Source organism: Protopterus annectens, chromosome 15.part0 (assembly GCF_019279795.1).
Source record: "Protopterus annectens isolate FY-2018-M chromosome 15.part0, PAN1.0, whole genome shotgun sequence".
In the NCBI taxonomy this organism is placed as follows: Eukaryota; Metazoa; Chordata; order Ceratodontiformes; family Protopteridae; genus Protopterus; species Protopterus annectens.
This window is the reverse complement of record NC_056749.1, coordinates 545,281,912-545,308,628: the sequence shown is the minus strand read 5'-3', so window position 1 is coordinate 545,308,628 and position 26,717 is coordinate 545,281,912.

The following is a 26,717-nucleotide window of genomic DNA, read 5'->3' as shown; positions in this document are numbered from 1 at the left end:
ATGGACTCCTAGCCTGCTTTTAATATAAACTTTGTGAGTTGTCTAGTGGTGACTATATAGAATCCTGATAATACATGACAAGTAAGTAGCTGAACTTATCTCACCCACCCTGCCTTTCAGATAATGATGATGAGAGGGGGAGGGTACAACAGGCTAGAGAGAAGAAAGTCTAGCTAACTGTAGGTTCAGAGAAGACAGAATGTTCATTCAGACCCTTTTGTCTGAGGGGTTTTAAGATTCTAAGAGAGATGCAGGTGAATGATTCAGAACACTCTGAGAAACCAACAGTGCTGAGGAAGTAATTACTGCTCTCTGGTGAGCTGCTTGCAGCAAAGGAAGATGAATAGTCTTGTCTGTGATTCAATGCTTAGGCAAAGAATTAGAGAAAATGGCCTTCGCAGTGAGAATGTATTACAGAAAAGTTATGTGTGGCTTTGGGAACTAGACTCTGCCATCATATTTGAATTAACTGGACAAGGAACCTGGAGGTACTAAAACAAGGAAGATCTAATTATGTGCAGCAGCTGTTTGCCACATACAGCGTAATATACGGGATATTCTCCCAAACAATATGTGGTTAATGATCCCTGAATATCAAGAGAGTAGTGATAACACTACATATTCTACTTCTTATGTGCATTTGGGTTGTTTTACGTGCTGCCTTTTTCAAGTCACTAGTAAACAGAATTGTTATTTTCACCTTGCTTTGTGCATAGAAATAACAGTGATTATTAAATCTGCTAATACCTCTGTACACAAACAGTGAGAGAGTGATTTCTTTCATCCATTTTATCCGGCCGATGAGTATAATGACACAGTTAGTTCTATGCAAGATCAAACCCAATTATAAAAGACTACATAATGGATTATTCTGAGAAGTGGCTGTATGTAATAGAAAACACTGCTAATCAATGTAAATGTCCTTATTCTGCCCACAGTGAACAGCCTCATTACCCAAACACGTTTTTCCACAAGTTCATCTGAGTAGTTCTGCCTAATCAGCACCTATCAGCTACCTTCTGCGTACTGTGTTACCTATATATACATGTGACTGCATGCCCAAAGAAGTATCCATGTAAAACTGATATGTCGAGAAATGCTTGCACCTAGACAATAATTATTTGGCTTCAAAAAACTGCAGTGGCAATAACCACTTGCATTTGCAGTAGCACAACATGTCCTTAGTTCCAACTGTTACCTCAGAGAATGCTAGCATTTGTAACGGGTATTTAAAACATGCTAATAGTTAAACATATAGCCTAAACGTGTTGCCAAATTAATTCCAGCTGGGCTGAAACATGTACTCTGGCAAGTATTTCTAAATATGTACTACTCGGAGAAGGCTGAATGCAGTGTAGATAATTTTCAGGTGTCTACAATTCAGATGACCTAACAAAGAAAACATAAGTGCAAAACAGTAATCAAGCTAATGATGCTAAGATGCACAGGAAAATGTACCCTGTTTAAGAAACAACAAAAGTCAGTCACTGAAAACATTGGGTGTTTTTTGCAGTTTTATAAGAATGCAGCCCTACATGTCTCACAGCTAGCCTATTACAGAAACTGACACAAGAATCTAGTGATACAAACTTGCCATGTATTCTAATGGTCAAACGCCATTCTTTGATTGTTTTTTCTAAGAATTGCTATAACTCTGGAATTCGGGTCTATATTAGATAGTTGAACGTTGAAAAGAGCAAACTCTCTTACATCGAATCCTAACAGAAACCACACATCGAACATACGGAACAGCAATTTTTTTCCCAGGGAAAAAGAAAAACAAATCCACGGATAAAATAAAATGTGGGGCTTTGCCCCCCACATACTCCCTACTTAAATATACCAACTCTGAGATCACACCACAGTGGAGGAAAAGGCTAAGTCCTTGCAATGGCCCAGTGATTAAAATCACTGTTCCAGCTGTTCGACATTCTGTACTTTTGGTTATCAGACATTCTGTGCTTTTGGTTATCAGGGGTCAATGTAAGAGCGTTCGCTCTTTTCAACGTTCGACGTCCTGATATAGGCCCCTGGAATTCATCTTCCTTACATGAAAACAAAATATTCTTCTGAATAATAGAAAGCAGGAATTGTGAATGCTGAATTTGGGATTTTCTTTTTGGGCTTTCCTGCTTTTTTCATTGTTAAATTCAGCCTTTATAAGCAAATAGTATTAGTTGAGGTTAGTAGCAATGAAAGACAGTGGTTGAAGGTCTGGCAAACAGAGGTAAAGACAAGCATTCAGTCACTAACATATCCTTTTTTTTTTGGTGGAAAAAAGTAGGGGATTACTGCACATTTTATGGATGTCACAAAATATATAGTTTTCTGAAAGGTTACATTTTCTGGTAGACTATTAGTGTTTTGAGTTTTCATTTCTTTTCTACAGTGATTGGCATTACTGAGTTTTCATTCCTTAACTACAAGTCATAGAAGTTACCAAAGGTGCATCTTCATCGGGTCTGTAATACAAGGAAGCCTCCATCACCACCAACAACCCACTCTTCTATTTTGGCTTTTCCTTATGGTCTTTCATGCTTAATTCAAAATATCTGTTTCTGTTGTATTTCCTCCCAAGGTTCTTTAAGTTTCTTTTGATGTAAATGTGCTTGTAAGCCTTCATCCATTCCTTTATTCTTTAAAGTACTCACTTAATCCAGTTCATGCTTGCAAGAGCGCTAGAACCTATTAGGTTCTCATGTTTAAAGGTTTATACTGATCTTAGGGCTGCAGAGCCAGTAAAATAAAACTTATCCATATTACACTTGTAATGATGCAATAATACGTGGTCAAGTTCCATTTGGGAAAATCATTAAATTTAATGTCAGATATGAATTAACAGTGACCCATCCAACCAACAAGGTTTGATTTAAAGGTGAAGGAAAGGCCAAAAGCAATTGGATAAGACTGGTTAAACATGCAAACATAAATCAAAATTCAAGAAATAACCAGTCAACAGGGCAGGTACAAAACTTTAACAAAACAAAAAAATGGAAAGAACTATTAAAATCAATCTTAGTATTTCAAACATTGATTTTAACAGTTATTTCCATTTCTTGTTTTGTTAAAAGTTCCTGTACCTGCCATGTTGGCTGGTTATTTCTTGAATTTTGATTTGATTTAAAGGTCTTCATTACAGTACTCTGATGTGCAGAGGCAGCGGTTTCTTACCCATCGTATCCCCAATAATGTCAGCAGGTATTGTTGATCTTACAATAGAGGTTTATGTCCTTGCAGTAAGCATTGGTTAAGCTGTTTGATCTGTGAATATACAGTAGGAGGTAAGAGATTTCTCATATTGTAAAATACTATGCATGATCTTCTCATGGAGAAGAGGGGTTATAAAGTTTAGTCATTTGGGGTAGCTTAAGGCAGAGATTTGTCTTAGTCAAGCATATTTGGGGTCTTTTGTATTGTACAAGGTACTTATGCAAATTCCAGAGGGGCACTGTGTTTGATAGTGGGTCTGATAAGGGAGGAGTAAAGGAAAACAAAGACATCCTTAGGCCTAGAAGCATTAGTGGCTGGTGACTTCAAAGCAAGGGAGGGCTGCCAGGAAGCAACCAAGTAAGTGATGCTAATTGGAATGAGGAGTGGCTGTATTATGGCAGGTCAGTGACCATTCTCTATGATCAAACAACAAAAGGGGTCAGTCACTTTTCATCCATAGACTGCTTCAGTCCCCACTCATTATAGCCACTTTATTAATGACTTACATACTTCAGATGTCTGTCTTCATTCAAAAAGCCCATTCTTAGGTGAAATGGCATCCCAGGCAAAGGACTGCACGGCCCCCATTGCACACTGATCCTCCTGCACTTCGCCAATATTCCTCTGCTGTCCCCACCCCCGTACTGACTTCACACCATCCAGAGACTACTTCTTTCTTGTATTTTCAAACTTGTTTTTTTTCTGTCCTCTTAAACATATCCCCAACAGGCTAAGACACCACTGTAGCAAGTCTGGAGGAAGTAAATGAAATAAGCCAGGGGTCTCGAGGCTGCTAGGCCCCTGTACGTTATGGCGTTCTAGATGCTTTAAGGTGTATCTAAGTTTACAAATATATTGTAAGCACACAAACACATACCTGCAAACTTTTGATTCAATAATGATTTTAACAAAAAATTACAAGTAAGGAAAGAAATGCAGTCTTTTTTTTCTTTCATGGAAACAGAAAAGTTCTTTCAATATGCTTAATGTTCTGAGCTAAGGACAAATGCTTGCAAGGATATATAAATCTTATCTGGAAATAGTGCCTGCATCCCTTCTCCTTCAAAGAAAGAGAGTTACATTCTGGAACCCTTCTGGTGCTAGATTGAGATGAAAGTAAACACAAACAGCCACAGGCTAGTACAGTTGAATGCCTGGGAAAGACATCAGGGCATCTGGATAAAACACACTCAGACAACACATACAGAAAGAAATCACAGTCGAAAACCCAATAACAGTGATGATGATGGTGCTACCCACTGTGCCACTGATCATCTGCTATCATGCACACATCCTGTCTGGGACCACCACAGATACTCACTGTGTACAGTGTTGATGTCCAACTGTGATGCACTGTCTGCAGCCACTCTCCCACACAGACACACACACTTTCATCACAGACAATCACCATATCAGTCAATTCCAGACACTTTGTGAAAAACTAGTTATTTTCTCAACTGCGTTCCCTAGTGAGGATTACTACAGTAATAAGTTAAGCATGGAAAATCAGTGTTCCCTATCCCAGGTCTCCATCACATCCTGAGGGGTTCCTGAGCATTTCTCAGGAAGCTGAGAGAAATAATCACTCAACATGTACTCAGTCTGCCCTGGGGCTTTGCTGCATATGGCTGCTTCTGGTATGCCTCCCTTGTAAAAGTAGGCACACAGGAAAGATCCCTACAATGTATTCAAACCTTCTCAGCTGATTCCATTTAACACAAAATAGCAGTGTCTATTACTCTTCACCATTCCTTCATTCTAATGCCTCACAATTTGCGGAGTTCCTCATTATCATGGACAGCACACTGATCTACTAAGAAAAATCTTTTTTTCTCTTACTTGTGCCTGCAATCCCAACCTTTTGATCAGTCCCCAAAGCTGAAGCTATGGGATGGGAACACTGCCTGAATGGAAAACTGACCATTTCACATTAAGACTCATGTCTTGTTTAACCACCAGTCTGGTACAATGCCCGCAGTACTGCCATCAGTCAAGTCCACAATCCCCTCTATACTCACTGGTCAACAAAAGCCTAAGATATTTAAAACTACTGCAGCTATGGTAGCCAATGATACCCCCTCACCAGCAGAGAGCAATCAACAGTCTTCTGGAAGGGAAACAGACCTCCGAGTTGGACGTGCATATTTTCATTCTAACCATTTCATATTCAGCATTGAGATAAAAGGCCTAGACAAGTATCCCAACACCATTATTTAATTAATATCAGTTAATTGCAAAAAAAAAAAAACACAAAGGGTTCTTGTTCTTGAAACTTTCCACTTGGTCTTTGACAGAAAAATCAGATGATACAAGGTACATTTCGTGGCATTCCTCAACCTACCCCATTGAGAAATACTTCTGCTGTCAAAGCTCTAAAAAGTGGAATTAAAAAAAAATGCCAAAATGAAAATACCAGAAGTAAAAAGGAATATCATATGTTTTTTAAATAGATAATACAAGATACAAGCTGTGGTGAATGTTTGCCTTTGTCTTGGGGTCAAGGTCTTCTTTCATATGCAGTTATGTATGCAGTCCAAATGACCAGTAAACTGCTAGCAATCAAAAACATGTAAAAAAAAAAAAAAAAGTGGCCATTTCAAAGGAGGAAGAAGAATTTAAACTTTACATTGTGCCGCATGCCATCTAGCAGTAATGGCATGCTGCCAACATATGATGTTACCTCATAGTAGTGAGCCATTTAATTGTTGGAAAAGTCATGCAGACTGATGGCAGGTATCAATGAGAAGACGCCAACACTTTTCACTAGTGCAAGAGTCATCTCTAAAAAAACATCAGCCCTTTTCTAACATTTTTACCGACCTGAAAAATAAGGAAACCATGTATGCATACTTCTCATCCTCTTACTACAAGAATTCTATGCAAAAATAATTGGAGTAAAAAAGCCCAGAATAAGGGACATATTTTAAATTTTGCTTTTATAAACTTAGAAAGTTGATAGGTTAATACAAAACCTGATAATCTATCAACCTGCGTTTTATGTAGGAAATGAAGTCTGAAAGTGAAATGTCTATTATTTAATGATTTCAATCATCCGTGATTTGCCAGAAAACCACAAATTTTATGAGTAGACCAAAAATATGAGGCACAAATCTAGACATTCATTGAAATTCTGGACAGTAAAGAGATATGCACCCATGGCACTCAAAACCACCACCTAAATATCCCACTGTATGTCCAGTAGTTCATATCCCCTTCACTTTTGCTCTACTGCTGTACAAAGGTGCTGAGTCGTTGTTTTCCTTCGACTACACTTCCATATGCACTCTAACAGCCAAATCACAAACTGATACAAGGGCTGCAGTGTATTTATTCATAAATCTGGACAAATAATTGTCGTTACTGGCTAATTTATTCACTCCACCACCTATGGGAACAAACCTCTGAACATCATCACTGACCATTTGCAATTCAATAAAGAGTGAATAATGCAGTCATTTAGTGAAATTATTCTCAATTCTCCTCAAGATCACGGTTTAATTATTCAAATACCTAAACCTAGACAGTATGCATAAAACAACAAAATAAAATTCAGTATTATAGCTACCACTGGGAAGAAATACACCTCTGAAATGTTTTCTGCCCTGTTGCTTTGCGAATGCATTAGCTGATCGATCAGTGCCATTTGTTTCCGAAGCAAATGTTCCAGGATGGCCATGTAGATTTTAGTCCTTTGAGGGTAATTTGTCATCAGGTGGCACTTAATTTCTTGGCAGACATTCTGTGCTATTCAGTTGATGTGTCATGAATGTACTTTATATTTAACGAGAACTGTAGCTTATATTTGTCAAGGACTACAAATCTCTATGAACTTCATTATTGTTGTAGCTTGAATGTTATTCTTTAAAGTACATTCATGTAGTCCTTCCTCCAGGATCAAAGTCCCTTGGCTTGTAATCATTAGTTATATTGGTTTGAGATGGTCACTCATTTATAAATTCTCCAAGAAGACCCTTTTTAGTGTGACTGTTTTGTCTTAAGTGTCCTTTCTTCACAGATTTTTCAGTCTTAACTCCAAGAAAATCCTTGTCTCATATTAGATATACCATGTTTTAAGATCCAGGTTTACATTTTTAAAATAATGCACTGTTTTTTTAAGACACTCCAAGAAAATAGCTTGTAGGATTTGGCAATTTATGTTTAGGTTTGTGCCTTAACATAGGAGAAGCTTTGTCATTTTTCTATTTTATGTTTTTTTCTAGTATTTTTGGTATTGATTTTGTTTTGAAGTCTTCTCAATCCCAGACAAAATGGAAAATGGTCAAATACAGATTAATGTACATCCCAGTTAATATCTGTTAATTTAATGGTATTATAAATCAGTTTATTCAGACTCCAGGACAAACTATCAAAGTTAACGGGCTGCCTTTAATCTGGTAAATGCAACATTCTCACAACATGTGCTATTTTGTTGTTAAACTTACAAAATTCCCATTTCTCTAACTTCAAGAATAAGTCAGTTATACAAATATCAGATATAATGTGGTTTTCTACAATTCAAAAATCTTGTTCAGCCACTGGTCCAAGTACTATTCTAAGATAAAAGTTGTTAAAATATTGAAAACAACTACCTGTTGAACTTCTAGTACAGCGCAATAGTGAAAACCAGCTTTCCCTGTGCTAGTCCGTCATATTATATAAAACATAGGATTCCTCCAGCTACTAGAGTTTGAAATAGGACAAGGGAAATTCCATGAAATTCCAGTGTTTAAAAATACATTTATAAAAAGAAACAAAGTTATCTGCCTAAAAGAAGAAACCCTTAGCACTATCGCAGGCCTCTGAGATTGCAAAGAATTAGCACAAACAACCTGGAAACATGATTGTGTGTGTTAACAACGAGTGAAGTTTTAGGGGATTAGACAAAATGACCATCATATTTGAAAGATTTACAAAAGAGAAGAGAGAGTAAGGACCAGAGAGGTAGAATCTTTTTAGTGGTCATTTAGAGGCCTTACAGGGCACTCTCCACAAGACTGAACGGTTTCAACTCCATGCTAAAGCAGCAGAGATAGCTGGATACACTGGAGGAGAGGATTAGGAATCAAATGAATAGATCCATACGTAAGGGCATTGTGAAATGTTGGTTATCTATCTTCTATTAAAATAGACTGCCCTACCTCAGGGGAAAATATGGAGAGAACACACAGAACTGTCTGTGTACCTGTAACCACCCAGTTAGGCACATTATCGTCAGATTTGTGACTTAAAGTTCAAAGGGAAAATACTTTCCTGTTGTGGAAACTAGGTGCAAAGTGGATGTAGGACTCCTCCTAGGTCTACATAGACCAGGATTATTTCACAAAAATATGAAGAAAGTGAGCAGCATTCTTACCAGTAATTACAATGGCCTGGCATAAGGGAATATGATAACCTGCAACCTACAAGCTATCTTACCCAGATGCATAACACAACCACAGGACCTGAATCCATCCCAGCACCAGTAGGATAATATAGGGCCTCCTAAAGCAACTCCATCCACTTCTGAGTGGAGTATGCAAGAAGCCATGGATTTACACAAAATCAAGATGGGGAATAGAGGACAGCGAAGTTGGATACATTTTCCCTTTGTTCAAGCATTAACAGGCACTGAAACAGTGCAACAGTTAAGAAAGGAACAGTCTTCTATGGCAGTGAAGAAATGGTACCGATTCTGCAGAGTTAAAATGGGTTGGTAGAATGCCCGGGTATTCCTTTCATATGATAATCTGTTGGATACCAGACAATCAGAGTTAATCTAGCAAAGAATATTATTTGTAAGAACTGAAGTATGTAAAATGAATCCAGGAGATTAATAGGTATATATTTTTTCGCTTTACAAATAGAAATGAGTTGACAGAATAAGGTTCAAAGTCAGACCTATGGAGCTATCTGGAAATGGACTGAAACAATTAAACAGATCTGAAAGAGGACAGGGAAGCCTTAGGCAACAAGTGGTGGGGAATTCCTTCAGGATGTACTGGTGGGTCCTATTTTAGGCTATGTAAACAAAGGCCTTAAAAAAACAGCGTTTTTTTATGTATATAGGTAATGACCTTTGTATACATGTTTTCATTTGAAAGTTGTGAAATTTGACATGCTTATTACCTATGTACCCTGAAACAAATGTTATAGAAACAAAACTGTTGGTAAATTTAGACAGTCAATGGGAGAATATGAAAATAAAGCAAAAGGTGGTTGTAAGTGAAGGGATGATTAATAAAAGAGAGAAGGGCCATCTTAGGAAAGCAATTTTATATTATTAGAAAACACCACAACAATATTATTAGCATGATACATGCCTGGGATGAGAATATCCTGAAACGTCTGAATCTAAATGGCTTAACCAACCTGGCTGAGACAGAGTTATAGTACTGATAAAAAAGGAGGTTACTGGTACAGGCATTTTTATGGAGGCAGAGCTGAGACACAAATAGCAACTCAAGTTGGAGAGAAGAGGTTTTGTAGTACATGCAAGCTCCATTTTTCATGGAGATTGAATACAGGGAATGGCCTTACTGATAGCAAGAAATGTATCCTATGAAATCCAAAGAAGAATAGAGGATGATACATAGGAATAAAAGACTTTTTAAGTTGACGACCATTAGGATTGGTATATATCAATCCACCAGAAATAAGGACAAGGAGGTAGAGAAATACTGATATTTTTAACTTATCTGAACATTTAGTGATGCCTTTGGTGGGCAGGAACCACAGTTATAACCAAGAGGAGAGATAAGCTTCTTTAAAATAGAGGGGCTTAAACAGTGTATAAAAGTTCACAAAAGGAACGTTAAGTAACCTGGAGTAGTGAACGTGTGGTTGGCTAGTGGTAAAGGTAAAGATAAGGTATATACGTTCTATTCACAAAAGGAAGGTTAAGCGACTTAGATAAGTGGATCTGTAATTGAAGTACTGAATACTTTTAATGTGATAAAATAACTGAATGTGGGATCTTTAGAAAAGGGAATGGGCAAATTACACAGAAATGGAATTTGTGAAAACAATACAGGCAGTATAATGTTCAGGAGGAGAATGAGTGAGGTTTAAGGGAAGACAGAAAATGAGTGATTAATGTAATGCTGGACTAAATGACAGTCGTTAGAAAGAAAATATGTATGTAATTATAATGCAGGAAAAATTTTTATTTGGTTTTCTTTTCTATTACTGTATGTGTGACTGTCAATTTATAATTTACTAAAAATGTTAAAAAAACAAACATACTCCCTTGAAAGAAGCATGTCTTCAGTAATCTCCACAAGGAATTCAACATTGGGACTATACGTCTGACCACATGCCCTGCACTCTACCTCCAAAGACGGACAGCTGGGCAATGAATCACCACTACTTTCCCCTTCCCAGCCATCTCCATCAACTCTTTAGCCACTAATTCAGTGCATTATCCTTCTATGTCACAGACCAGACATGTACCCAGTTTCCTCAATCAGTTCCAAAGTAGGGCTGGGGGTTCAGCTTCCTGCAGCCTTAATTGCTCTTTATTATCTGCCATACACAACATATGTGTTATGTTGTCTGCACTGTTAATATCATGTATAAATGGCAACACACTGCATAAATGTGGTGATTTTATCTGCACTGTTAATATCATCACGTAGAAGTGGCAACACACTGCATATGTGTGGTGACGTTTTCCACAGTGTTAATATCACATACAAATGGCAAAATACTGTAACAAGGTATACCAAGCGAAAATAAGAGCTCTATGACATTCAATAGGCAGCAAAAGAAGGTGAGAGTATAAATTCGCTCTCAAAATAGTAACAGACACTATAGATTATCAGTTTTTCTATATTATTTCTTTTGGAGGGGATGAATTATTAGTCTAATCCAGCACATGCTTTACTAGAAAGAAAACAAAGCAAACCATTCAGCATCAAGTTATTTCCAGGTTTGTCATGCTGTCTTGTTCAGTTTAATCAGCTGCAGGGACTAGGAGTTTCACATCATAAACGTAGCTAAATGCCATGTTACTCCCATTCCAATTTGGAGAATATTCTAATCCCTGGCAATACTTTATAGACTCATAGGTTGATATGAGGCTAATGACCACTAGGGCATTTACAAGCCTAGTTGTGCATGACAAACAATTTGGGTCTCGCGTATCATGGGCATCTTTATGGGGGGGGGGATTAACAAAAATACTCAGAAAGATAGACATGACAAAAACAATGTGCAGTATTATAACAGATCAGGATTTATCATGCGCTATCGCAAATAATATCAGCACAGGCAGAGAAACCTAGAAGATGCACAGATAAATATAAAGGAAAAGTACAAAATATGCAAATTATTGATTACCCAAAAACGTTTTATACAGAACTGGGAAAACAAGGTAAAAGGAATTGAAAGACCACCAAAAAAAAAGAAGAAATAGATACATTTTGAAGAAGTATTTATGAAGATCCTGTGGAATATAAAGATGATAACTAGATAGAAGTAGTAAAAAAAAAACAGAAAAAGAAGTTCAAATGTATAGGATATGAAATGGAATGAAGCAATGGCCAGAGAGATTGAAATAAAGTTAAGAAAAGACTTTTAATGGAAATCCCCAGACCCAGATGCAGTACCTAACGTCTGGCTAAAAGTAGTAACATCTTTGCACGAAGATCTAGCCATGAGCAAGAACTATTTATATGAGCACCCCGCACAGACACCAGCCTGGCTAACAACAGAAAAAGTAATGCTCCTACTTAAGAGTGAACCTGCAGGCTACCCTAACAACTATAGGCCAATAACTTGCCTTCTGACTATGTATAAACTATACACTGAAATTGATTCAGACAGAGTTTATAATCATTTAGAAGAAAACCCAATTAATGCTATAGAAAAGGATAATAAAAGAAAGTCATGTGAAACAAAGGATCATATGTTGTTAAAGTCATAGTGGATAACTATAAAATGGGGAAAAATCTGAGAGAGACTACAAAAAAAGCATATGACAGTAGCCCATACTCATGGATAAAAGAGTGCTTAAAAAAGTATAAGATACACCCTACACAAACTACATCACACAACCATGAAACAGTGGCAAACCACTTTGCAATTAAGCCATGATAAAGGACAAATTATTATTCCAGGGATAAAAATGCAAAGGAGGATATTCCAGGGTGAATCTCTGTCACCACTGCACTTTTGCCTTGCCCTTAACCCATTAAGCTGTCTGCTTTGCAGATTAGGTCATGGCTATAATTTGGCTCCCAGAAACCAAAAGTGTAAAAGTTTCTCATATTTTCTTTGTAGATGATTTAAAACTATATAGCTCATCAGATGATGAACTGAAAGCACAACTGCAAGTAGTAAAAAATTTTCAGATGCTATAAGAATGTCATCTGGTCTTGATAAATGTGCAAAAGCAACCTTTAAAGCAGGAAAGCTGCAGCACCAAGAAGACATCAGTTCGGGACAAGAATGTGATGAGGAGTCTATAAATATTTTGGAATTGATGAAGCATCAACAATAGAACATGAACAAATGTGAACAAAACTCAGTAAAGAATATTTCAGAAGATGTAAATTAAACCTGAAAACAGTGTTGACATCTGGGAACAAAGTTCAAGCTATAAACCAATTTGCTCTTCCTGTCATAACTTACAGTTTTGGAGTGAAGGCTGCTTCATGATCAAATGATTTATAAAAATCAGTGCATACCAAGATTACATATTCCCCATTCTGAAGAAGGCATGGTTCTCTCTGAAACTGATTACGTGTAGCAATCTTCAATTGTAGGACTGCATACATATCTGCTGACCTCACAAGTCCCAAATGTATTGAAAGTTTTGAAACATGAGGAGAATAAATCTAAGATGACTTCCCTGCTTAGTATAACAGAAGCATATCAGCATCAAGTGGGAATGGAAAGCAAACCAGAAGTAGATAAAAATAACGCAACTGAATGCGCCAAAAAACAAAAGAAAGAATATAAGATGAAGGATCAGATGAGAAGGAAAGAATTGTAGAAAATGCATAAATATAGTTGCAAGTACAGAAAACTCCTAGAAAAACCTCATGTTGATCAGGATCGAATGCAGGAATTGTTAACGAGAGGTGAATTCAAACCAAAAGATGAAATATCGGCGGCCCAAGATAGTGGACTATGTATATGCTGGTTTACAATGTCCATGAAACATGTGGGAGAAACAGACACATGTTGGTTGTGACATAATGAAAGGCATAATAATGTGGCAAGACTGTTGCACTGGGGATTGTGCAAACATTATAATATTGAAGTAGCTGAAAAACACTGGAAACATGAGCCACAAAGCATAATAGAAATGAAGTTTACATCACATGGCATCACCCATTACCAACAATTCAAAATTTAGATGTGAGAAAACCAGATATAGTGGTCCATGAATAGAAGACAAAAGTAGTAGTGATCATTGAAATTGCTACACCCAGTGACTACAGTGGCTTGCATACAGAGACAAAAAGCCATACAATACCAGGATGTGCAGGCAGAAAAGAGGGCAATGTGGAAGAAAGATACCCAGGCAGTTCCAGTAGTAGCAGTAGCAGCAACAGGTCTTATAAAAAAAAGAATCTACAATCGTATTTAGATATGTTACCAATACATGTAACTCCATACACGGGTGCTGCAAAGAGCACTGCTGGCTAACAAAGATTGAAACAATACTAATTTCATGAACTTTAATCATACTTTGACTTAGGAATTGGGTCCATTCCCACCATGGTATAGAAACCCAAAAGACCTGGAGAAATTAAAACAAAGGGAGCATATAAGTAGGGAGGGCTATTAGGATAATACTTTGTCCATAAGGGACATGGTGGGGCAAACCAGGGGTAAATTTACAATTTCACATCCAATTGTCAAGGTTTCATTCGACTAGGGTCAGGGATGAACTTGGTTTTACAGGGATGACTGGTCCGATAATGGCCACGTACAGTGGTGCTAGAATATCCCTGGATCTGGATACCATACCCTTACCTATCAGTTGGGTGACAAATATTTTCTTATTATCTTGGCTATATGTTGGTCAAAGGCCAGATTGCTGTCTACATATGTTCATAGATCTCTTACTTCTGGGTTGACTCTTAGGGGTATTTTATCAATGCAGTAATTAACTTGGGTTGACAGTTTCCCATAGGACATTATAATATTTTTTTTGTATTTATTGATATCAGTCATTTGTCTGTGTTAAACCCACTTGCAAAATGTTGGTGTCTTTGGGGGGATCTATAACAGCTCCCAATTTACAGTCATGTGTGAACTTGATAAACCAGCGGCTTTCAACGCTAGCCTTGACTTTCGAGAAGTAGATGCAAAACAGCAGCAGGCCCAGCAGAGAGCCCTGGGTAATCTGCTGGTGACTAGTCTTTTGGTGGAGGTGATCTCACCAATCCTGAATTCTTGGGTCCTGTCCGTGAGCCAGCTGGCAATCCAGAGATTTATGTTAGAGTTATACAATGGCACTTGCACCAACTACTGTGTCCTCTAGATTGTGTAGCTAGATAGGTAGAGGTTTCTAATCTCATGACAGTTAACTTGTGTGTGTGGAGTTGTGTAAATAGGACATTAAATACTGCTGGCCTCAATAAAATAGTAGCCGGGAGAACTGTTTAAGACAGATCAATATCCACTTCCTATGCTTTTTATTCAAAAATATGCAAATGTTTTCTCAGGAACCTTATAACTACAGACCATTTGGAACTTTTCTGCCACCCACCATGAAACAACACAACACAAGTGCTAAACAGGACTTGATTATGGGATATACCCATTCAACAAAATGAGAATTAAAATGAAGACGTAATACTTTATTGTACTGTAGAGACTTGTCAATGTTACAACTCCATAAAGTGACAATATACAAATGTGCACAGCCCATACTGAGCAAAGTTCTTCTTAAATTGTTGCAATCCAATTTGTATTATGATCTGTGTGCGTCAGTGACTGGATCTGATCAGAGCCAGATCCAGCACTAGGCAACTTAGGCAGCTGCCTATGGACCTGGTGGCTGGGGTGCCCTCTGGCCAAAGGGCTTCCACATTAACTTTTTAATTAAATTAAAAACAAAAATTAAACATTTCTTCTTTAATGTCATGGTGGTGTCTTCTTCTTTAAGAAGATGCACATGCACTCTGCATCTGTGCATATGTTGCAGGTCAGGGGCCATTGGCCAGGCGGCTTCCACATTAACTTTTTAATTAAATAAATAATAAACATTTATTCTTTAACTCCACAGTGGCATCTTCTTATTTAAGAAGATGCATACTCACTCAAATCCATGCATGCATCTTTCATATGAAGAACACAAGCCAACATGAATGTAAGGTAAACACATTCTGCACTAGCTGCTGTGTGAGACAGATGTACATGGAATTTAAACTGGCTGGGGTATGTGTGTGTGTGTATGTGTGTGTGTGTATAAAATGCCCTAGTTAATGGTGGCAGGTTGAGACAAGAGCCTAAATGCTCTATACTGATTGCCAGACCTCTGAAGGAATTGTGAGTTTCAATGCATTTGCAAGGAACTGAGAGTTTGAAGGAAGGAGAAATTTATTGTTGCTCACACTAAGTCTGTTTTCAATGTGCACCTGTTTTGTTTAGAAAATGGCTGTCAAGAGTTTGTGGCATAGAATTTGAAAGCGGTGTTAGTAGCACAACAGGTAGCATACTTGCCTTTGGTGCAGAAGGCTGTTGGTTCTATTCCCACACCATGTAGATGAATTACTGATATTGTGGTGCACTTTAAAGAAGGGATGACGGTACAGCACTTCTGTGTGTGTCCTCCTTTGGATGAGATGCCAAGTAACTGTGAACTTCTTTTGTCAGTTTGACAGATGTTCCCTATTGCAATATTACTAGCCTACCAACTTTTTTTAATGTAACATAGGTAATCAAAGGGTAGCAGGCAGTGAATTTGTAGGTGAAACACTGAATTGTAAGGTTGTTTACCATTAGCAACCTCTTCTTTAGTTACACATCTCTTTAATGTGGAATTATTCAGATTTACTTCTGCTGAGATTGTGAATATGGAATATTAGTGAATTGTAATGACAGAAATTTTGAGTGGCCTTTTATGGTTGAAATGTTCTGAAATGGGTAGTTTTGCCATTATTGGTTCATATATTTTATTTCATTGCTTATTGGAAAAACATTCAAAACTACAAATTTAACATGCTTATAAATAAATGGTACTTTTTTATACAAGGAATATAAATTTAATAAAATCAGAAAAGTGAACCACAGAATACATGAATGTAGGCATGGTCCTAAAAATGTTTGCAAGGAGCCTATGGTTTGAAAAGAGCCCAAAGGTAAACTTAATCCACCACTGGCCAGATGCATTTTCTTTGAATGAGGGTTTCAAGGGCAGAGAAGTTTACTGTTCATGCTAAGTCTATTTTCAGTGAGAGACTGTACTGATTATTTAACAAATGACTATCAATGTATGTGCTATAAATTTTGAAATAAAAGGTTTAAATTAAATCCAAATATCTCTAATCACTGTAGAGGTAAGGAAGAAAATATGCACACTCATAGGCTTGAATAGTATTTATGCTATATGGAGAGAAATTGTCAAGTAATGGGACACTGGAATGGCTGAGGGACATTACCCTGCCTAGGGCCCCATTTGACCATGATCTGGCTATGGATGTGATATACAGGTAAGAGGAAATGCCTACTGTGCTTAATCACAAAACACAACTTCTTTTTAATAACCTTAAACAAGCAACTTGCAAAAGAAACTTTGCCCAGCCAGCATTCAAATATTTTTAATAAAAAGTTATGTACACTGAATGAAAAACAAAAACATCACACAAAATTAAACACAGACTAAAAATGCAAAATAAATAAATAAATGTATTAATACACAAAATAGGATATAATGTGCATCTGTACTCTTGCAACATATTCAGTCCTCCTCTGAGGATACCTGGAAGTTCATGAAGACTTAATCACCCTATCCTCTCTGAAGACTACTGAAACAGTGACAGCCTGCTCCTTAACATTAGATTCTTACCTTATAGGGAAATGAATGGACTGTTAAGGCTCCACAGACAGCAACAGATGTGGGCCACAAGGGTCTCACGAGTATGGTAATGGTTGAATCTCACCACTGTAAGGAATAAATGAGCTGATGGGACACAGAAAGGGAAACCAATGGACAAATGCTGCAGTGTATATAAAAAAATAACTCTTACCAATTTAGTGGGGACTACTAACAGAACTCTTGAACCATTGACAAATGGGACAGTAAAAATAATCCAAGTGAAATTCAGTAATGGGTCATTTCTAGCATAATAGCTGCAAGAGAAGAGCACTGCCTTGGTCTAACATTAAGGAGCAGTCAAACAGTCAAAAACCATGATCAGAAAAGAGAAAAGTTGTGTTGTAATTTACTATTAAATAGAAATAATGTAGTATCCATAAGCAGGATGGTTGCATCATCTGCATATCATAGCACTATAGTAGTTCCACTGTGACTTGCCAGGTCTTAAGACTGTGTGTAACAACAGACCCTAACACTGAGGACTGGGGAATCCCTTTATGTCACTGCAAGTGGGAGTAAGATTATAATTTTCTACCTTACTGAATGGTGCCCATTTAGCAAACCAACACTTTGTGGAAAACAGTGACAAATTACTAAACACAAAATCCTTAGCAGTGTGTTACACTTGTTCTGTAGCATACAGTAGTAGCATAGTGTGTTCCACTAAATCTGTAGCATACAGTAGCAGCGTAGCTTGTTCCACTAAATCTGTAGCATAGAGTAGTAGCATAGCGTGTTCCACCAAATCTGCAGCATACAGTAGTAGAGTGCTCCACTAGTTATGTAGCATACAGTAGACGTCTGCTCTACTAGTTGTGTAGCATACAGTAGTAGTGGTGTGCTCCACTAGTTATGCAGCATACAGTAGTAGTGGTGTGCTCCACTAGTTATGCAGCATACAGTAGTAGTGGTGTGCTCCACTAGTTATGCAGCATACAGTAGTAGTGGTGTGCTCCACTAGTTATGCAGCATACAGTAGTAGTGGTGTGCTCCACTAGTTATGCAGCATAACAGTAGTAGTATTGTGCTCCACTAGTTATGCAGCATACAGTAGTAGTGTTGTGCTCCACTAGTTATGCAGCATAACAGTAGTAGTGTTGTGCTCCACTAGTTATGCAGCATAACAGTAGTAGTGTTGTGCTCCACTGGTTATGCAGCATACAGTAGTAGTGTTGTGCTCCACTAGTTATGCAGCATAACCGTAGTAGTGTTGTGCTCCACTAGTTATGCAGCATAACAGTAGTAGTGTTGTGCTCCACTGGTTATGCAACATACAGTAGTAGTGGTGTGCTCCACTAGTTATGTAGCATACAGTAGTAGTGGTGTGCTCCACTAGTTATGCAGAATACAGTAGTAGTATGCTCCACTAGTTATGCAGCATACAGTAGTAGTGTGCTCCACTAGATATGCAGCATACAGTAGTAGTGTGTTCCACTAGTTATGCAGCATACAGTAGTAGTGTGCTCCACTAGTTATGCAGCATACAGTAGCAGTGTGCTCCACTAGTTATGCAGCATACAGTAGCAGTGCGCGCCACTAGTTATGCAGCATACAGTAGCAGTGTGCGCCACTAGTTATGCAGCATACAGTAGCAGTGTGCTCCACTAGTTATGTAGCATACAGTAGCAGTGTGCTCCACTGGTTATGTAGCATACAGTAGCAGTGTGCTCCACTAGTTATGTAGCATACAGTAGTAGCGTGCTCCACTAGTTATGTAGCATATGGTAGTAGCATATTTCACAACCTATGTAGCATACAGTAGTAGCATGTTCCACTAGTTATATAGCACACAGTAGTAGCATGTTCACTAGTGAGGAGGCCCTGTGCCTCAAATTACCTGGATGCAGGCAGCGGCCCAGATCCAGGAGAAGCTGACTTGGTGAGGGGGAAGACAGTGATGAAGCAACGTCTGTCTGCTTCACTCAGGGCAGAAGGGGGGGGTGAACATGACTGGACTGCATACTCTAAATGAGATTCCAGAGTGGGGACCAGAGAGCACTTGAACCTCAGCACTGAAATAAATAGGACATGTTGGAGGGACAGATTCATAACCCAGAGGCTCCCTTCACTCTGGAATAAAATCCCAGTCCAGGATAGGCAGAGTCCCTCATTGACTCTCTTCAAGAGGAATCTTGATGAGTGGATGGGAGATCATAGGTTTACCCCGGGTATCACTTCTGTGTCACTGTTAGACAGAGGCACAGTATACTAACCTTGAAAAAGGGCATAGCAAAATTAATTTAAAATGGGTGGCGAAAGCCAAACACACTCTGGCTAAGCTTATAAATGCCCTAGGGCAGATAGCCTAGTATGAACCTATGAACCTATAGAAGTACTACCTATAAAGTGGGTAGGGCCTTCTAAATGATTACATCACACACAAATATGGGTGAAATGCTCATGCTAAAGCCCACTGCTGGTCATACCTTAAGTGTGCAATACGAAAAATAGTCGGGGCTTAAACAGAAAACTTTCATTCCCACAGCACAATTATGGCACCCTTCCCACCTTGTGACCCTCACCCCTAGGGGGAATGAATGGGTTGGGTCTCCTAAGGAAACAAATTGGTCAATGAACAGGCCTAGGAAGGCTTGATAGGCAATGGAGATTGACAGCAATCAATAAACTGTAGAAGTATGGGAATTTTATAGCTCTACTACATATTAAGCAAGGATTTAATATTCATTTGAGTAATTTCATAAATTTAGGGACTTGGTTATTAGAAATGGCATTGAATAAAAGTGGTTCCTAAAAATGTGTACAGCAATTTGAAAATTCTTAGATTCTGAAATTTCTGGGATTATAGCAAGCCATAGTGTTAAGTAAGTTTGAAACTGTTTTGCCATCAGCGTTGTTTAAAATCACAGTACAGCTCCACCTGTTTCTTTATGTTAACCGGTCCTTCACATGGCACGAAATATGACAGCACAACCAGTATACTCTGCCATTTTGTGTTTCCATTAGATGCCACACCCTGATATCATTCACAGAAGTTATCTGTAACACAAACCTCTCCTTACACCAAAATCACTTATTTTAATTCATAAATACAACCATTGATAATATAGGACTATGTATTTCTTTAATAAAATTACTTATGGGACTTGTATGTACTTTGACTACTTGCTAAGTATCAGAAATGGGAAAAGTAAATTCTTACTTCATACTGACTTTATGGTGAGCAAATTCATGTTCTTTAGCACAACTCATTTAAATGCATAAATCATATAATATTCCAGTTTGTGTAGCAGAGCCTCATTCTGTTGAAAAGGTGCTTCTCTAGTATTTTTGCTCATATTCACAAGACTTTACTTGCAGTATCCCCTCTTTGCTCCTCAGACAAGGACATCACCCAAATGGAAACGTTCATACACAATTTTAAACTATCTCTGCATTAATTTTGACTTACATATTTCACAACATTCTTGACAGTTAATTCACTTTCTTCATTTACAGCATGACATTACACACAAAGTACCAGTGTCTGTGTGTGTGTGCCTCAGCTTACCTAGTAGTCATACCACCAGCATCTATCTTTACCAAAAAGAGGCTCCTTGAGTCTTAATGAGTCGTTATATATTTTTTCTTTTCATACCTTGTTTTTCATGGCTTTAATCAAAAGCAGTAAGATCTGCCTAAATACATGCTTGGTACTTGTTACTGGTATGTTGTACTCTTACTTAAGCTGCATCTCCACACCATAAAACTGAAGGAAAGACAAGCTAGACCAGAAAGAAATTACAAGTTCTTTCCTGCCATTTGAACTTTGCGGAATTGTGTGCCAGAGGTAGGCACATCTTTACATAACACATTTACACCTAAACACTTAAAAATGGACACTGTTGCTTCATACATTTCAGTTATTACACAATAGCTAATGCTCACATTTCTTTTTCAACTGATTTCATTCAAAGCCATGGCTCACAACAAGCATTATCATACAAAACTGAAACTTAGAGCACCTAAAGCTATCCTAATTAATTTAACAAGCCACTTGAAACATCTTGCATCAGACAAAATACATATCATTACTCTTAAATGAAAGAATAAGAAATTAAAACTCACTCAGCAGTTAACTTGCACTGGGGGAGTCCTCTCTGCAAATAGAAAAACACAGACATTAACTCCATAAGTTTTACTTTAACCACACAGCAGTTTCTTTTACAACTGATTTTATGCTACAGCTGCCACCTGCAATAGGTCTGACAATGAAACTGAGACCCAATTAATTTAAAGTGCTAAGTGAATATTTTTACTTTTGATACATAAAATAAATGTTGCTATTCTGAAGGAAATAAGTATATAGCTATTACTCGGTTATTAATATTAAAGGCAAGTTACTCCTCTTTCTGAACCGAAAACAGACACTTTTTTTTAACACAAATTTTATTTACCACACAACAGCATTCACACTAGTTATGTTCATGAGTGAGCCTTCACTTGCAGGAATTGATGCATTACATCACTGTTCTCCACAGAAACACGGCTCATGAAGCTTCCCTAATTAAAGGACTACCTACTCACTTTTTTACAACACACACAAAATTAATGACACTACTCTAAAAGAAAGAAATAAAAGAAAAAAATCTCTCAGAAAATAGTGTGAATGTTAAGCAACTCTATGAATACAAGGAGAACTTTACCCTCCTAAGTTCATAGCTCTCAACCTTTAAAGTGACACTATTTTATAAGAGTGATTGCAATCCAACCCCCCCCCCCCACTAGGAACTGACATGAACAGACCAGGTGCTGATTGTAGATAGAGAGATTTTCTCTGATGTCAGCATTAGGCATGCTCTAAATAGTAATAGGTGTCATTTTGTAAAATGTTATGCTCTCAGCAGCATTAATTTTACTAGCTAGTAGTCTGTGAATAGTTATCAACCTGGACTGCTTTACGTTTACACTTGTGGGGGGGGGGGGTATGTGCATTGAGCTTGTAAATTAGTTTTCTTACATGCTGCACTTCAACTCACCAGATTTTTAAAAGGAGAAAATTGTGCTTTTTCTTTATACAAGAGTGATTTTTGGTCTGGATTACTATGAAGAGCCCAGTTGTGGTGTTTATTTGGGGGGGGGGGGGGGTTGGACTATTGAAATATAGTGGCATGCTCAGTCAGAATGTTGTACTTCTCAGGCTTGAAACAACCAAAATGCATGTTTATTGGACTGATTTTTTCTTTTAGAGTTTGAAATAGTAAAACTGGTCATCATGTTGTATGCATGGACATGACTGCTCCAGATCTGCAGAGTTTATAAGTCTAAACAGTTGATCTAATCCTTAGCAACTTGCTAGTTGCAATCGAAGAGTCTGTGCTTAGTTTGCGAAAGCCCGATGTAAAAAATAGTCTGCCCCACAATGGTGTCATTTTTGAAACATGTTACACATACATGGGTAGTCTTAAATACTGAGTGATGCTAATTGATTTACTAGGTGGTGGTGGTGGTAATACAGTTTTATTTATCTGGGGTGGTATATCGATCTATATAGGCTCTATTTCAGATTAAACTGAACTTATTTTCAAGTTTGTGTCTTACAGAGTGCACTTTTTATATTAAGGAATTGACTAAGAGTGCTGATCAGTCTTTAGTTACTAGTTGATTTCTTCCTTTTTATAGTGCGTTCTTTGGTGGGCTTACATGCTTTGGGAAACAAGTACCTTTTGTGTATAGAAGTCAGTGGTGTATGATGGCCAGTTTGTAAGTGACTTGAGGTTGAGGAAGCTGTTTTTCAAAATTAGAAGTACCCAGGTAGTCCGAATGTAATTTACGTGGTATTAGAGAGTACTCCAAGATGTCTAAAGTTAGTAAACTGGCTTCTTTGGAAATGAATGAATGATTAGAAGAGCCAGTGCTGATTAAGGTTTGGTTACATTTTGTGCAGAAAGAGGGTTATTTCCAACCATCACTATACACAACATGAGGTGGATCATCCCCACAATATTGTCCACACTAATGTGAGAGTTATCATTTAACACTTTCCAAGCTTACTGGTTTGATACTAGTAGTAAAGCATGAATATCGGTCAACCCTCTTCAAGCGCAACCTTGATGAGTGGATGGGAAACCAAATTTGTCCCAGGGGTACCACCTGTGCCCTCATTGAGGAGGGTGACAGGTGCTGACTGAGGTTTCCTTTTGGGGATAAACTCTTAGCTAGGCTTGTAAGAGGCCCAAGGCCATTAGCCTAGTAACCTCCTATGATCCTATAGTGATCTGTTTAAAATAAATATCTATAGCTATAAGAATGGCAGTAATCCATTACTGGTCTTGTTTTTATGTTATTCTCAGTGCTACATAATTGTATCTACACTATAGGTTAACACTGTCGTGATCCACAACATAGGTCAACAATAGCATGCTTCATCATTTATAAGAGACTATTAAACAGTTTGCCATACTAATACTTAACATTTCAACCATACCAGTCATAAGAAGCATCAAAAAAGGATATGGGCAAGATGGTACACACCACATACCTCAAGCTTTTGACACAATTCTCCACTCAGGCATAAATTATCTGGAACTACCCTACATCACCTGCTGGACTGCCAACTGTCTCACAAATAGGACTCAGTAAATCAAATAGGACAAAGAGGTGGTCACCAGTATTGTCTCCCATGGTTTTGTGCTGTGACCTGTCCTGTTTGGTATCTACTTTTCTGAAGTAAAAGCCAACAGAAAAGGGCTCTGCCTAAGTTTCCCCATGACTGCAAGCTAGGAGCATTCACTCAGTCTGGAAATGACTAAGCCATCTTGCAGGAAGGCTTCTCCCAAATAAATTGTGCCAAAGAAACAAATGCCAAAAAATGCATTATTGTATCCTTTGGGAAGTCATCCACCTCAAGGGACAATACACCTTAAGACCCAGTTGTTCGTGTTTGGGAACTTATGTGGACTGTGATCTAACTTTGACCCACCATGTGCCATTGTTATAAGAAAGTCCTTCTATATTCCACAGGTTATAAAGTAAGGTATTGTCAGACCCACAGATGGTACTAAGCTACTAATCTTAAAGTGTCAATTGGATAAGTTACCTATGATATGCCAAAACATGTTTGGGTGAGATATATTATTACTGATTTTACATCAGCTGTGGCATTGATAAACAAGATATTTTGGGCAATAATCCTGCCTTTGTCACTTACGTGTCTCATTCTAATCAGAGGGATGGGTCAGTGAGATAAAAGTTATTACTTGTGCATTAATTCTTACATGGATCAACCAGATAGTTTAGATATTTGTGACTGTGTGTCTGATTTTAATCAGTTGATGGCTCAATGAGATGAATATTACTTGTACACTAATTCTGGCATGGAGCAACCATATATTTTGGACAATATTTCTGCCTTTGTCAGTCATGTGTAACATTGTAGGTGAGAGGAAGGGCTTAGTAATATACAACTTTTACTGAATTACTCTGGTCTTTTCCTGACAGGTGGTAATGACTCACTCAGTCTTACATTACACCTGTACTAGGAATGTAATGAATGTTTGCTCAAAAGGTTATGTGCAGCAATTATCACCTTTATATGAGCATGCAGAACCTCACAGTAATGAAATGCAAGTCATTATCACATTATTAATTTACAATACATGCAGTTACAGTACAACATTGAGTCATTATCACTTGTCAGGTAAAACCATCAGCAGCTGCAACTGTTCACACCACTAAAAGTCATTATCACCTTGCAAACACAGGTATGCAGATGCCCTGGAGTGCCACTGATAATTGTTATATTCTGTTGCATAAGTCTGCTAGGGAACTTGTCAACATGCTGAGTAAAACCTCATTTTAAGATGATAAAATAACTAGCTGTATGCATGTACAGATATCACAGTTTATGACTTAGGTTATGAAAATTATATGTTTTTATAGTTTGCTAAATAACTTTGCTAGGGAAAATGCTAACATGCTAAGGAAGACCTCATTTTGAAGACAGTATTAGCACTTATAACATGGTGAAAGAACTGTATGCGTAGGCTGTAGACGTGTATAAATCAAATTGTTTATGACTTGGGTTATAAAAGCTATTACATTTTTTTCATATTTGTTAAAGAACTTTGCTAGTGAGCATGTAAATGTGCCATGACATACCTCATTTTGAAGACAGTGTTAGTCCTTACAACATGATAAAAGAATTGTGTTTGTATGCTGTACACATGTACAGATATCTCAGTATTTAGGACTGAGGTTATGAAAATTATAGTATTTTTTCATATTTTAGTGAATGACTTTCCTAAGGAAAGAAGTCAATGTGCTAAGTAATACCTCATTTCGAAGACAGTATCAGTGTGTACAACATGGTAAAATAACTGTGTCTGTATGTTGCAGATGTATAGATATCACAGCTTAAGGACACAGGTTATGGAAATTATGATTTTTTTTCATATTTTGGTAAATAACTTTGCTAGGGAACATGTAAATGAGCCAAATCATGCCTTATTTTGAAGACAATGTTAGTTTTTACTTTACAATATGATAAAAGAACTGTCTGTATGCTGTACACATGTACAGATATTAGTTTTTCAGGACTAGGGTTATGAAAATTATATATTTTTTCATATATTAGTGAATATCTTTGCTAAGGAAATGTCAACGTGCCAAATAATAGCTCATTTTGAAGACAGTATTAGTCCTTACAACATGGTAAAAGAAATTTGACCATGCGCTGTACAGATGTACATATATCGCAATTTGTTTAGGGCTTACTTTATGGAAATTATGATTTTTTTTTCATATTTTGGTAAATAACTTTGCAAGGGAGTATCTTACTTTGCTAAGTAATAGCTCATTTTGAAGACAGTATTAATAGTTCCAACATGGTAAAAGAACTGTGCCTGTATGTTGTACACATGTACAGATAAAGTTTGTCTCTGACTTAGCACATTCAGATGCTCCCTTGTAAAGTTATTTACCAAAATATGAAAAAAAATCATAAATTCCATAACCTAGGGTCCAAGACAAACTTTGATATCTGTACATGTGTACAACATACATGCACAGTCCTTTTACCATGTTGGAACTATGAATACTGTCTTAGAAACGAGGTATTACTTGGCACATTCAGATGCTTCCTTGCAAAGTTATTTACCAAAATATGAAAAAAAAAATCATAGATTCCATAACCTAAGTAATACCTCATTTCGAAGACAGTATTCACAGTTCCAGCATGGTAAAAGAATTGTGCCTGTATGTTATACACATGTACAGATATCAAAGTTTGTTTCAGACTTAGGTTATGGAAATTATGATTTTCATATTTTGGTAAATAACTTAGCAAGGGAACATGTCAGTGTGCCAAGTAATACCTCATTTTGAATACAGTGTTACAACTTACAACATGGTAAAATAACTGTGTCTATGCACTGTGCATATGTACAGATATTACAGCTTGTTTAGTCTTGTAGGATTGTGAAAATTATACATTTCCAATACTTCATAGGTAGGTACTAGACTATCAGCCCAATGGCCT